Genomic DNA, 13,401 nt, shown 5'->3' with positions numbered 1-13,401 from the left:
ACATTACAAAAACTGATGCTTTATTTTTATTCATCAGCATAGAAATTACTTCATTAGAAGTAGAAACGAAAAAAAAAATCAGGATCATCCCACAAATCATGACATATTTCCTGATTCAGGCCTTATAAACAGTACAGTACTCTTCATTTTATGAAAATATGTGGGCTTTGTAAACTAGTCTGTAATAGTCTATCAGAATGCGTAGCAGATACGTACTGCTCAGTCTTACAACTCAGCTTCTTAAAATACATGTCCTACTTGTTTTTACATCATATTGTACCTTGAGTCTCTCCCCCTCATCCAGATCTTGTAGACGTCCCATGAACCACAGCTGTTCAGGGGTGAGACCTCCCTCTGTCCGCAGAGAATGATTATTCCATCCTTCAATAAAGGTATCAAGATCTGCCCGGAGTCGGGGACAAAGACGTAGTGCACACCAAAGAGAAGAGTGGCATCAGATATGTCAAGTAGACCATCCTCTTCCAGAGAGTGAAGAATGTCATGGTACTTTTTCCAGAGATGAAGCTCGATCTTCCTGTTCCTCGTGTGGCAAACATGAAATGTGCAATATCCAGGTTTTCTACTCCCTGATCTGCCCTAACCCTGTAACCAAAATAAATAAAGCTGTATCAGTAATAGTTAATGCAACTTATACAGATTTAATCAAACTTCATATAACTAGAGAATCAGGTCAGAATACCTTGACGGTAAGCCATGAAGCTGGACCGATGTGATGAAGAATGAGAATGCAGTTTGTGCTTTGTTATTTGTTGCAGCATCCAAGTACAAGACCTGCAGTAAAACCACATGGATAATGTACAGATCTGTGTTTAGCTAACAGCATATTATAACATTGTTCTTTGTAGCATTTGGTACCTCATTTGTTGTGTTATTTAAAAAAAAAAAAAAAACATCAATGTGGTATATCCTACAAACAAAAACACTCCATACAATGAGTTTATTAGACACATACAGCTGAAACCAATGCAGGAACATTTTTCTTTGAACCAATTGCACGTTTAAATAATATTCAAAAATGTAATAAAGCAAAAAAAAAGCTGATCTCAAATACACAACTTTATATTCATTTTACCTTCTGCAAAGTGAATGGGGCTGTAGTTCTGCCAACAGTTACTATCTGAGATATACTACATCTTTAAATAACTTTTTTATTATTAATATTTTTGTGCTAGAAATGGTAGAAATGGTGAAAGTGTGACCAGCTCTGCTTCACTCGTCTCAATGATCAAATACAGGGCACTTACAAAAAGACAATGTTGCTCTTCAGATTACTTGTATGTAAAAATGTATCCAGATGAGATATTAAATGTTTGATTACGTTAAAATTATCATTAATTTCATACTGAAAGCCACTAGCTAAAACAAATACTCAAAACCAAGTTGAAAGGCTGGCATACTGATCTCTGTGTACTTGGCTGTGTTTATTATTCCAAAGCCATCACCAATGATCTGTACCCTTTGGTTGAAGATTATGATAAAAGTACCTACAGTTTTAAACGGCTGTTCATAAAGCTAAGTCAGCCATGTCCAAGTTTCTGATATATACATGAGGATCAAATTACTCTGATTTATAGCTGCAAAACTTCACACATACAGTCATATAAATTTAAGAGTAAAAAATGACCTTCCTTGAGTAGCCATCCACTCCACCAAAGACCACAATGTTGTACCTGTTCAAGATGGGGAGTACTATTTCAATAAGGCTGCTCATGTGTGAGTCGTGTCAGCTAATTGCAGACTGTTCTAAATTGCAACAACCTTTTTTGAATGCAAATATTCTATTAAAAGATGTTTGGGGGACATGTTTAAATTAGGGGCTCCATAATGTATTCCCAAGTAACAAACAAGATAAACTTCACTGAAGTATTTTTAATGACATTCCTCTTTAAATGAAATAGTCTGAGCAAGCTTATTTACCTTATGAGTTTATGATTTGTGTCAATGTGGACAAGGGACAGAGGGCCTTGCACAGAGTAACTTTGTCGAACAACACATCCTATTTTAGTGAGCCGTGAGAAGATCCCAGCAGCATCAACTCGATGCATTGAAGCCATCATTCTCCACCACTGAACAGGCAGACCCATTGAAACCAAATGTCCTTGGACCAACAGATATCCAGCATTTGACATCTGACTTTTAATAGATGATATGATGATGTCAAGCTCTTGGTCAGTCATTGTGCTCTATGTTCCTCTCACAGACAAGTCAAATTCTTGCATCCTTCTGTAAACTGTCCTTCTTGAAACACCAAGGAATTTAGCAATGCAGGCAACTGGCAGATGTGTGTCCAACAAATTCTTCAGGTGTTGTCTTTCAATTACGATCTTTGGGTGGCCAGAATGAGGACCAACTTCTGTTTCATGTTCACAATGGGCATAGAACTGTCATTAATGTCACACCGGACCAGATAATGGAGATTCTGAAGTGCTTCTGTAATTTCTCTTACACCGCCTCTTTACTCAGAGAATGATTCAAACAAAATAAGCTCATGGCGTGTCAGGAACTCCAGATAGTCCAAATTTAGTGGTTGCTGGTTCATAGCAGATTCCAGTTTGGTCAGAAGTCTCTCCATCAACAGATGTTTCAACATGTCCTGGTAGGAGTAGACAGTGCTCAAATTAGCCAAGGGGATGGACTAGTAGTTAAACTAGCAGACAGCCATATAGTGTCTCAGTATAAAGTACGTGACTCAGACAACAGGCTATGTGGCATGGCAGTTTTTGTATAGAAATATGCCCTTTGCAGTTTTAGCTTTCTGACTTTGTTACAGCTTGAATATTAATCCTCACTTCAGTCATGCATCTGCAGTTCTTTTTATGTTTTAAAGAATGGAGGTAGAAGCACACTATAACTGTAGTACAGTTGCTTAAATATATACTGCTCTGTATGTCAGAAAATTGCCACAGTTGAATATTACACATAAAAACAAAAGCATTATTCTTAGATAGTGTATCTGTTCCATCAGTTTGTATGTTTGTCAAGTTTGTGAATTAATTGTTGCAGTGAGAGCTACTGATTGAGCTAGCAGCCAACAAATCTAGTGTCCCTTAGCAAGCGAATAGAAATATACAAATCAATGAAACAGACACACAGACTTTCATGCAAGCTTACATGACAAAATATGTTTGCAAAACCAACTACTTACATGTGGATGTGGTGCACCGTTGTGTTGCCGTTCAGGATCCGACATGGTACAGCTTTGCTAATCTTGGCTAATTAAACGAGGGTCCAGTGGCTCTGAAATGTGGATTTAAACATTACACTTGTACTTTAACACACTAAACAAAATAGTGCTTTATTTAATGTAATTCAATAATAAAACAATACTCACCGAAAATCTGTCGTAGTCCAGCGTATATAGCAGAACTCCAGTTGATTTAGCGATCGTTTTTAACAGCGCTTCCGAGAGGCGGCCGAAACAGGGACCCGATTGGATAGAATCAGAAGTCTGTGATTGGCTGGAATTGTGGCACATTTGTAACGCTGTGCAGAGTTGAGCGAGCGTGAAGGCAGATTTGAGCGTGTGCAGAGAGCAGATGTTGAGCGAGAGAGACGTAGCGAGGACGTAGAGCAGAGATCCACAGGAGAGCAGAGTGAAAAACCGAGTGAAAAACATTAAGACTGTGTGTGTATGTGGATAGTTGCAAATATAAAAATATATTTTTTCAGCGCAGAATAGATTTTTTGTTTGTTCAGATTAAGTTTTTCTTTGCTCAAAATTTTTTTCTGTGCTCAAAATTTCACACTGTGCGCTCAGGATTGTGACACAAATATAATTCCATATCCTTCTGCCAAGAGATCTTTAAGTGATTACAGTCATTGTTAAAAGAGGAATTAGCAATTTTGTAAAACAGAGAAGCTTTTCGTTTTTTAAGTGGAAGTTTCATATAATCTATCACCATGTTATCAGTAATATTATGTGGTTTTGAGGTAATACAGCTCCTTATTTGCAAAAACTAATAAATAGATCATTAATAGTACTTAAGCTGCGAGCATGCCACTCTTTCCAATATACAGGTTTCTTCCCAATACAGACATCAGGGTTATACCACAATGATGAATATCTTTGTAGAGTATGTGTAAATTGAAACATTTTGTGTACTCAGCTCCAGACATCCCTTGAATGTAAAAGTACTGGATCTGTAATGTTAGACCTTTTTTGAGATAATACTTCAATGGGTTGGAAGGGGAAACATATCTCCCTTTCTACCTCCTTCCAAGCTGCTTCCTTCTCTGCAGCTTGCCAGGATCTTGTTATTTTGGCCATCTCAAAAGCTAAGTGATATAATCTGAAATCTGGGAGGCCCAACCCTCCCTCCTCTTTATGTGCACAGAACTTTCTCAGTTTAACTCATGGTTTTTTCCCACCCCACAAAAAAAGTTTTATTACATCATCTATTTGTCTAAAAGTGGTAGATGGCATCTTAATTGGTAACAGCATTGCCACATAGCTGAGCTGTGGGGCAACTATCATTTTGTAACACTAATTTTTCCCCACTTATCAAGATTTCTTTTTATCTTTTGGAGTAAAGGGTTAATAGTGCCACAATTTTGTCTATATCCTCAGAAAGTTCAATGCCTAAATACTTCATTCCCTCTCGTACCCATCTAAAATTAAACTTCTCCACCATGGATGAAATACATAGTCTGGAGAGAGGCATTGCCTCAGATTTGCTCCAATTAATGGAGTAACCCGATAATTCTGAAAAGGATTGTATAGTGTCCATCAGGTGTGGCAGGGAGCTTAAAGGCTCAGATACTACTGCTAAAATGTCGTCAGCATATAATAATAATTTATGTTCACTGTCTCCTGCCCGTACTCCTCTTATCCCAGGATGTGCTCTAACAGACACTGCCAGAACCTCTAAGAAAATGATGAACAACAATGGGCTCAATGAGCATCCCTGTCGTGTACCTCGGGTCAAATTAAAGAAGGGGGAGATTATTCCATTTGTCATCACAGCTGCCTTGGGTTCTTTATACAACATTCTTATCCATTTAATAGAGTTAGCATTGAAGCCAAAGTGAGATATGGTGGAGAACAGAAACTGCCACTCCACCCTATCAAAGGCAGTTATAGGATCATTTTGGGATTGACTCAGCCACATTAGGTGTAACAGGAGCCTAACATTATCTGTTGAAGTTCTATTTTTCATGAAGCCTACCTGATTGGGGTGAATAATACTTGGTAACACCAGCTGTAAACGTGATGCTAAAATTTTTGTAAGGATCTTACAATCAAGATTAAGGAGAGTATTAGGTCTATAATTGGAAGGATCTGTTGCATCTTTACCTGTTTTGGGAATTAGTGAGATTACAGCTTCATTAAAAGTTGGAGCTACACAACCCTTTTCAAATATTTCCTGATATACCCTCTGTAGTATTGGGACAATAATGTCTGCATATGCTTTATAATATTCCACTGGGAGTCCATCATAACCCGGTGCCTTCCCATTTTTCATTGAAGAAATAGCCGTCCTTATTTCAACCTCGGTTATGGGTAATTCCAATCCCGCAGCCTCCTGAGGTGAGAGCTTGGGGACTTCTATACTATGAAGAAACCGTTCTACATCTTTTTGAGAAGCATTAGGAGACATGGAAGATGTATGTAACTTCTCATAAAATTGTTGGAATATTTTATCTATATCTGGAGTAGCAAAAAACTGAGTATCCCTGTTTTATAACTGGTATAGTATTACACTCTAAAAAATAAAACACTGGGTCAACATAAAAACTTATGTTAACCGTTTCCACTCGAATTTTTAAGTTGAGCCAATAGCTGGCAGAATTACATTAAGTCAAAGCAATATTTTGAGTATGTTGAATTACCTTTTAGTCCGAACAAAAATGCATTTCTGAGTAACACGAACTTAATAATTGTCAACATGAATGCAAGTTTTTAAGTTGATCCAACATAATTTTTAAGTAAGGTGAAGAAGCTTTCTGGCCACAATTAAACAAATTTCTTAGTAACAAGAACTTCATTAGCTGATCTCTGCAAGAGTGAAGTTAAGTCCTGTCCTATATTAAGGTTATGTTCAGCAGCTAAGAAACTCTCTCCTGGCGTTCAAAATGAACAAAAATTCAGACAGAAATATTCAAATTAATAAGAACCATTTATTAAAATTATGAAGAACACTAAATCCTTAACAGCAGCACTAAATCATTTAAAGTGCAAACAGCAGAAGTTGTAGGCTGCGTTCTCCAGACAAAGATTACTCCATCAGCAAGGCACAGGATCTGGCAACAGCAATCCCCTGCAGGATCTCGTTTCCCTCAACAATGATGGTTACACACCCATCACCGATGAAGGCAATCTTCATCACTTGCATGGCAGGGTCTGCATCGAGATCCTCCACATCCTTGAAGAAGAAATTAAAAGGTGTTAGAATCAGGGTTTTACACACAACTGTTTACAGCCTTGTCAGCCCCTGTGTGTGATCATGGAGGAATAAATGAAATCATGTGTCTCCCATTTTATACTGACAGGAGAAAACTGTGGTATTAGAACTCATCAAGTGTTACAGCCATCAATACAAACAAAGCAGTAGTGGGCTTATAGCAATTTAAATGACTAGTGTTTGATTCTTTTCTTCCATAAAACTTAAGGGAAACACTTATCTGTGTAGTCATGGACAGAGTCAGACCTGTCCACACAGACCTGAAGGTGTGTGTGCGTTAGGACGCATGGCTGTGCCGTTACGGAGCGCACCGCGGTGTCTGCTGGTTCGTTTATGAATCATAATGAACTCCTTTAGCTCCCCCGTCCCTCTCTGTCGGTTTTATCATAGCCCTGTTTAACTTTTCTCATATTTTGGGAGCCCAGAGGGCCGTCATAATGTGCTCTTTCTCAGTAGGCGCGTAATATGTGTGCCTGTCGTCCTGGTCAGACGACAGCCTGATGAGCGGTTACATCCTGTTATCAATACATTTGTAAATGTAAGTGTAGCTGTCCATTTCATAAAATTGTATCAATATTATCCATTGATACATTTAATTTAATCCACAGGAAAAAACATATTACCACTGAATCCCCAGCAGGTGAGCTTCTCACAGGCTGTCACCTCCTTATGGATTCAATACCGACCGCCTATTTTAGTTTCAAATGCGGGACAATTCGGTATTTTAAGGGACGGCTGGTAACCCAGAATTAGACTGTGATTCAGATAGGACGAAATAATAAATACAGCTTGCCAACACACAACCTATTTGTGTGCCGGTTTATTAGTCACATGCTGAAATTAACCCATTACTCCCGCATTGAAGCCAGTACAGGCATCACCTAGCCAACTTTACCTCAGCACACAGACTGCCCTACCAACACTGCACGCATTTAAAAGTAAGGACTTCCAGATTTCGATATTCAGTTACAGTAGGCTATCATCAACAGAATCCTGAGCGAATGCAAATAATCATAAAATTACTCACCGTTCACCAAAACGCTTCAATGAGCTTCGGCTGTCCTTCGGCCGTCCTTCGGCTGCTCACCATGTGCTCACTCTGGCCTTAAACATGGTCGCTCGCACATGCGGGAAAGAGAGACTGTGGGCCGTTTACACGTCATCAAATAATTTTTTACATTAGCAGAACTTAAAATCCAACTGTTTCATGATGAACTGAAATTTTTAAGCTCTGACAAGGTGATGGTAGTGTATTGAATCAAAAGGCATTATTTCTATGTCATCCAAGCTAAAAAAAATAACATTTACAAGTAAAAAGTCTAACTGGATTACAGAACTTGATTTTTAATTTCACAACAACATATTTATTTAAGTTATGACAAAAGGTCCACAGAATTACTTTTTAGAGTATAGCAGCAATTTTTCCCTTTAACTGTCTTGCTATTAATTTACCCATTTTCTCTCCACCTTCGTAAAAGTTTGTTTTCAGTCTAAAAAGTGCATATTCTGCTCTTTTATTGTAAATATCATGTAGGGAGTATAAGCTACAGAGTTCTTTAAATTTTCTGCCTGAAAAGTGTTTTGACAAATCTAATTCCTTATCTTTTATCTCTTTTTCTAGATTTTTAATCCTAGTAAGATTCTCTCTTTTATTCCTAGCAGCTTGTGCTATAACCTTTCCTCTTATATATGCCTTTGAGGCCTCCCACACAGTAGTTATTTCTTCAGCGCTACCAATGTTTGTTTCAAAAAAGCTTTTTAAGTCTTCTTCTATTGTCTTTCTGAAAGTTGAGTCCAACAATAATCCAGTATTTAATCTCCATCTACCACTCCTTTCAGTTTTTAGACTGGCCTTAAGAAATAGCTCGACTGGTGCGTGATCTGTGAGGGAGATTGTCTTTATGTTACAATCAGCTACATTATCTGTCAGAGACTTACTAATTAGGAAGATATCTATTTATGGCAGTGGGAGAAGAACGTAAAATCATTCACATTTGGGTTTGTCAGCCTCCACATATCTATTCGTCCCATATCTCTGTTTAACATATGCAGAGCTTCTCTCTCTTTGGTCATAATAGGGGGTTTAAATGAACTTCTGTCCAATATTGGGTCCATAACTTCATTAAAATCCCCAGCTAAAACGATTTCACCCTCAGAGTCCCCTAATATTTTATTTACCTCATGAAAGAAATTGGGATCGCCCTTGGTAGGTGCATATATGTTGCACAACACAAGAGGCACACCTTCAACCACAGCTTCAACACAAATGATCCTTCCCTCTGCATCTCTAGTTCGTTTTAACAAAATGAAACTCACATTTTTGTGAACCAGAATCAAAACACCATAACATTTGCTTGAGAATGAACTGTGAAATAAACGCCCCACCCATCCCACTTTAAATTTCTCTGCCTCCTGCCCCTGCATATGGGTTTCCTGTATCATAGCAATGTCAGTCTGGTTATTTTTCAGAAAAGATATCTTCCTTCTTTTAATAGGGCTACTGCATCCATTTATATTCCAAGAGACAATCTTAACTGACTTACTAGTCATGTTTTTCCTTTTCTAAATTAAAAATAAATAGTTATAGCGATATCAATCAGAAATTAAACATAAGTGGAAGATGAAATGCTTTAAATGTCTGTCTGTAATCATTTGTGATGGAGAATGCTATTATTTTTTATTCCTTGTAATAGTTCCTTATTACCATGTACCTGCCTGAGTTTGAACACATAACAAAACCACAGTGTGCGAACTGAACTTGCACGCAAACATGAAACAAAAGGTGTCCGACAGCTATAACGCGATCAGTGTCCTGAGTGTTGAGCACTCCTCGCTGTCAGGAAAAAGCAAAAGAAAAAAGAAAAAAGAAAACAAAAATATAATGCACAAATGGTCCATGGGATTAACACCGCTCCCATGGTAGCCGTCCCGTGTCAAGAGGCCCCCCTTTGATCTGCACAGTAGTCCATTCAGTTCAACACAAAATGCACCACGCACCATCCTACATTGAGTTTAACAGCAGCTCACCTCACTCCCTTCATCAGAGTCCACAGTTCCTCCTGGTTACTGCTCATTAATGACTTTCTCCACGGCTTCGACAGTGTTGCAACTCACGTTTTTTCCTCTCCATTTAAAGTGAAGCTTTGCGGGGAAAGCCAGTGTGTATCTGATGTCAAGTTCGTGTAGTTTATGTTTCACTGGTGTGAACGCTTTCCTCTTCTGGGGCAGCTCCTTAGACATGTCCGGGAACACAGATAGGCGACATTTTCCCCAGGTGAATCCTCTCTTCTCCTTAGCTGCATTAATCACCTTATCCCTCGCAGATTGCCTCAGAAAATGGATCAGCACCGGTCTTGGAGGCTGATCTGTGTTCGGCATCGGTGCCAGCTGCCTGTGCGCCCTCTCTATCTCCAGCTCCCCATCAGTTTCTAAGCCGAGGCCCTCAACAAGGATCCTTCGGACACAATCGAGCAGCGTCCCATTTGTACCAAAAGTTTCCTTTAGTCCCACTAGCCTCACATTATTTGGCCTGCTTTGGTTTTCAAGGGCTTGTACACGGTTCCACAGCTGCTTGTCGTTCAGCAGCCGCTCCGACGTTTCCTCCAGGTGAACTATCCGCGCATCGGCCTCACCCAACCTCTCCTGCATGGCCGCCACCTTGTTATTCAGCTCCGCCGTTGTTTGTTTAATTAACGAAACGTCAGTTGCAACGCTCTGCAGCATGTCATTCATCTTTGAAATTCCTGCAAACAACTTTTCCAGACTGTCCAGCATAATGGCGGGTGTAAAGGAGGCGCCGGCAGCAGCCTGTTCGTCCTCAGGTGCCGGGCTCTTTGGGCAGCTGTGTGGGAGGAACCTTTGAAATATCTTGATGCCGCCATATCTTCCAAGCCTTTCCTTGACCGAAATATTCAATTTGAGCAGTTAAAGTACTCAGAGTGGATGTTACACTACTTCAATGTGCGCTTTTAAGTTAGCAATTAAAAAAATAGCATGTGCAGGCGAGAGCTCTCCTAGCCTGGGACCATCTTGGATGCTGCACCCACGTGACTCTCCGAGACTTTACTTTTAATTTCCGTATGAGGTGAGCCGTGGTACCAGTGGCAGTTTGATGAAGTGATACAGTTTGATGGGAGGACATTTATAGGAACTCTTCCTCTGGTGCTCAAACATAAACAACTTCAGAGAGTGGGTAAAAATAAAAGAGCGATTGGCCTACCTGAAAAAAAAAGGTACCGTGACAGCCTGAGAAACAACTAAAGGACCAGTTCCCAGCCCGTGAAGTGTCCATATTTTGACGAGCTCTACACTGTAAGAAACAACAAGTTCAGTTTACTTTAAAAAAAATATGGAAACTTGTTGCCTTAAAAAAGTAATTTAAGTTAACTAAGATAGATTAGACTTGATTAACTTAATTATTGTGAGTTTGCAGTACTCAAATGAATTAGATTATAGTAACTTATTTATTTTGAGTTTGAGTTTGATTACTCAAATTAACTGATTTCAGATAACTTTTTATTTATTTATCTATTTTAGTAAGTATAACTTAATATTTATGGATTGTGAAAGCTTAATTCTCTTAAGTTTTACTCATTCAGGTCAATTTAACTTAATTTTCTTAGCCTACAAGAATTCTACAATAGAAATAATGACACATTTTATTAAATGACACATTATCTTACAGTAATGAGCCCCAAAAACACAATGAACGGAGAACACTCAATGGATTAACTTAGTGCAATTAACATTTATTTTAAATGCTCAACAGTGCATTTATGGCTCTGGGAATTAGTAAACACAGACATGAAGGAAAAAAAACTGTCCCTTCAGTAAATACAGCCATGGCCATAAGTTTGGACACAAGTACCATGACGCTTGTGAATCTTAGAAAATACCACAAAATTGTCACTTACAATATACTTATGTTCTGTAATAGACATCAAAACAGACATAAGTCATGCTGTGTCCAAACTTATGGCCATGGCTGTACATTCTTCCCTCCACACCTACCATCTACCTTCCTACATACCATCCTACCCACCTTCCTCACTCTCTGCCTCCGCAACCTACCTCTTTTCCTTTCTTCCTTCTCACTTACGTACGTCCCTTCCTCCCTCCATGCCTACACCTTCCTACATACCTACCTACCTCTTTACCTTTCTGCCTTCCTTCCTTTCTCCCTAGCTACCACTTTACCTTCCTACCTATCCATCTCCCTCCTTTCTGACTAACTCTCTTTTTGCCTACCTGGAACTACAATCAACATGTTTTCATGTTGTAAAGTGCACAGCAGTGATAAAAATAACAAAGTACATCACTGTCGTACAAACACTATCAACTGTCAATCAACAAATCACTCAATGGATTAACTTGTGCAATTAACATTTAAATGCTCAACAGTGTATTTATGGCTCTGAGAACATGTTCCACCTTTGTGGAAAGTAAATGCACAGAAATGAAGGAAAAAACTGTCCCTTCTGTAAATACATTCCTCCCTCCACCTACCTTCCTTCCTACCTCCACCCCTACCTTCCTACATACCTTCATCAATCTCTGCTTCCACACCCTCCTATTTATTTCCCTTCTTTGTCACCTAAATACCTCCCTTCCCCCCTTCATGCCTACCTTCCTACATACCTACCTCTTTATCATCCTACCTTCCTTCCTTCCTTCCTTCCTCCCTAGCTACCTCTTTACCTTCCTATCTATCTTCCTCCTTTCTAATCAACATGTTTTCATGTCTTAAAGTGCACAGCAGTGATAAAATAAACATAAAATACATCACTGTCTTATGAACACTATTAACTGTCATTCAACAAATCACTCATCTCACAAACACAATTAAAGTGTTACATTTGAACATTACACATTCTACCTAGAACAGTAAACAAGTTTTTTTCACAAAACCTGAAAAGTCTACTCAGCAACTTCAACTGACCTACGCCATTAGCTTGTTCTGCAAAGTGATCATTTTTGGAGGGAGAGTTTTGTTTCTCAGTCCAAACATGACTGCTTGAATGAATCTGAATGTGCTCTCCATGGATTTCGGGTAGTCTATGTGAAGGGCATACATAAACCCAAACAGAAGGCAGACTGTCTGGGGAAAGTCTCTGACATTGTCCATGACAGTACCTCCCTCAAGTATGATGGCAGTGGAGATGGGCTGGAGGTGCACTGGTTTGGACCCTGCTGCTGAGCATCTTCCCCAACTGTGACTGAGGGCAGAGCTTCCTCTTTCGTTGTATCCTGCAAAAAAGCACACAGGACTAGTTATTGAACGTGGTCTTCTTTTAAATGGGGGCGTACTAGGAATGTCCTGATACCTTTTTTAGTTATTTGATAGTACTCATAGTTCACTCAAACTGCCCTTTTGTATTAAACTACTATATAGAATGTTTATGGTGTGGATGCTGCTTTACTGCTTAAGATTGTAAAGGGTTCCCACTTTTTTCCAGAAATCATTTCCAGGATACTTAAAGGATATTTCCAGGACTTTTCAGGATGTTTTTACCTCTTACAAGATTGATGTGAGCAATTCTCAGGTTAGTTTAGCCTTCTACGATTAAAGGTTGATGAACAATATTGCTAGCTAGCCCATCGTATCATACTGAACTCAGAATAAATGTATTTCTAACTCTTGGGCATGAACATTGTCTGCTAGTTATCATTTTAGCCTGACTTTTATGTAGTGTCTCACCGTTACAAATGTATGGTTTATACTTATGTTTTTATCTGAATTTACTCCACTTGTTTGTAAATAGGTTTTGTTGATTAACTGTTTAAGTAGCCTTCTTTTTTTTTTCTTTTTGTCACCATTCTTTTAATATTTATTCCGTAACTTGCATTTTTTAATCTACACTTTTTACTTTATTTCCTACATTTGATTTTTGTGCTAACAAGGTAGAAAGAAGCTAAATAATTTCCCAGGACAATTTAAGCTTTTCCAGGACATTTTACTTTTTTTCCTCATTTTCCATGA

The 13,401-nt window shown here is 38.8% G+C and overlaps 1 long non-coding RNA gene across 5 annotated transcripts in view; it reads right to left on the bottom strand.

The window, feature by feature from the left end:
• The window catches only part of LOC127532710 (uncharacterized), an 84,226-nt gene extending 80,695 nt beyond the window's left edge, over positions 1-3,531 (bottom strand). For 2 of the 5 annotated variants that reach the window (XR_007940350.1, XR_007940351.1), the window contains exon 1: positions 3,353-3,529. This is a non-coding gene — a long non-coding RNA (uncharacterized LOC127532710). Of the gene's footprint in view, positions 1-280; positions 604-700; positions 793-3,166; positions 3,259-3,352 lie in introns of all 5 variants that reach the window. The other 3 variants (XR_007940349.1, XR_007940346.1, XR_007940347.1) reach the window with 3 other exon arrangements.
• Between the last annotated feature and the right edge of the window lie 9,870 nt (positions 3,532-13,401).

This window comes from Acanthochromis polyacanthus, chromosome 24 (assembly GCF_021347895.1).
Source record: "Acanthochromis polyacanthus isolate Apoly-LR-REF ecotype Palm Island chromosome 24, KAUST_Apoly_ChrSc, whole genome shotgun sequence".
Classification (NCBI taxonomy): Eukaryota; Metazoa; Chordata; class Actinopteri; family Pomacentridae; genus Acanthochromis; species Acanthochromis polyacanthus.
This window is presented reverse-complemented; position numbering and strand designations above follow the sequence as displayed.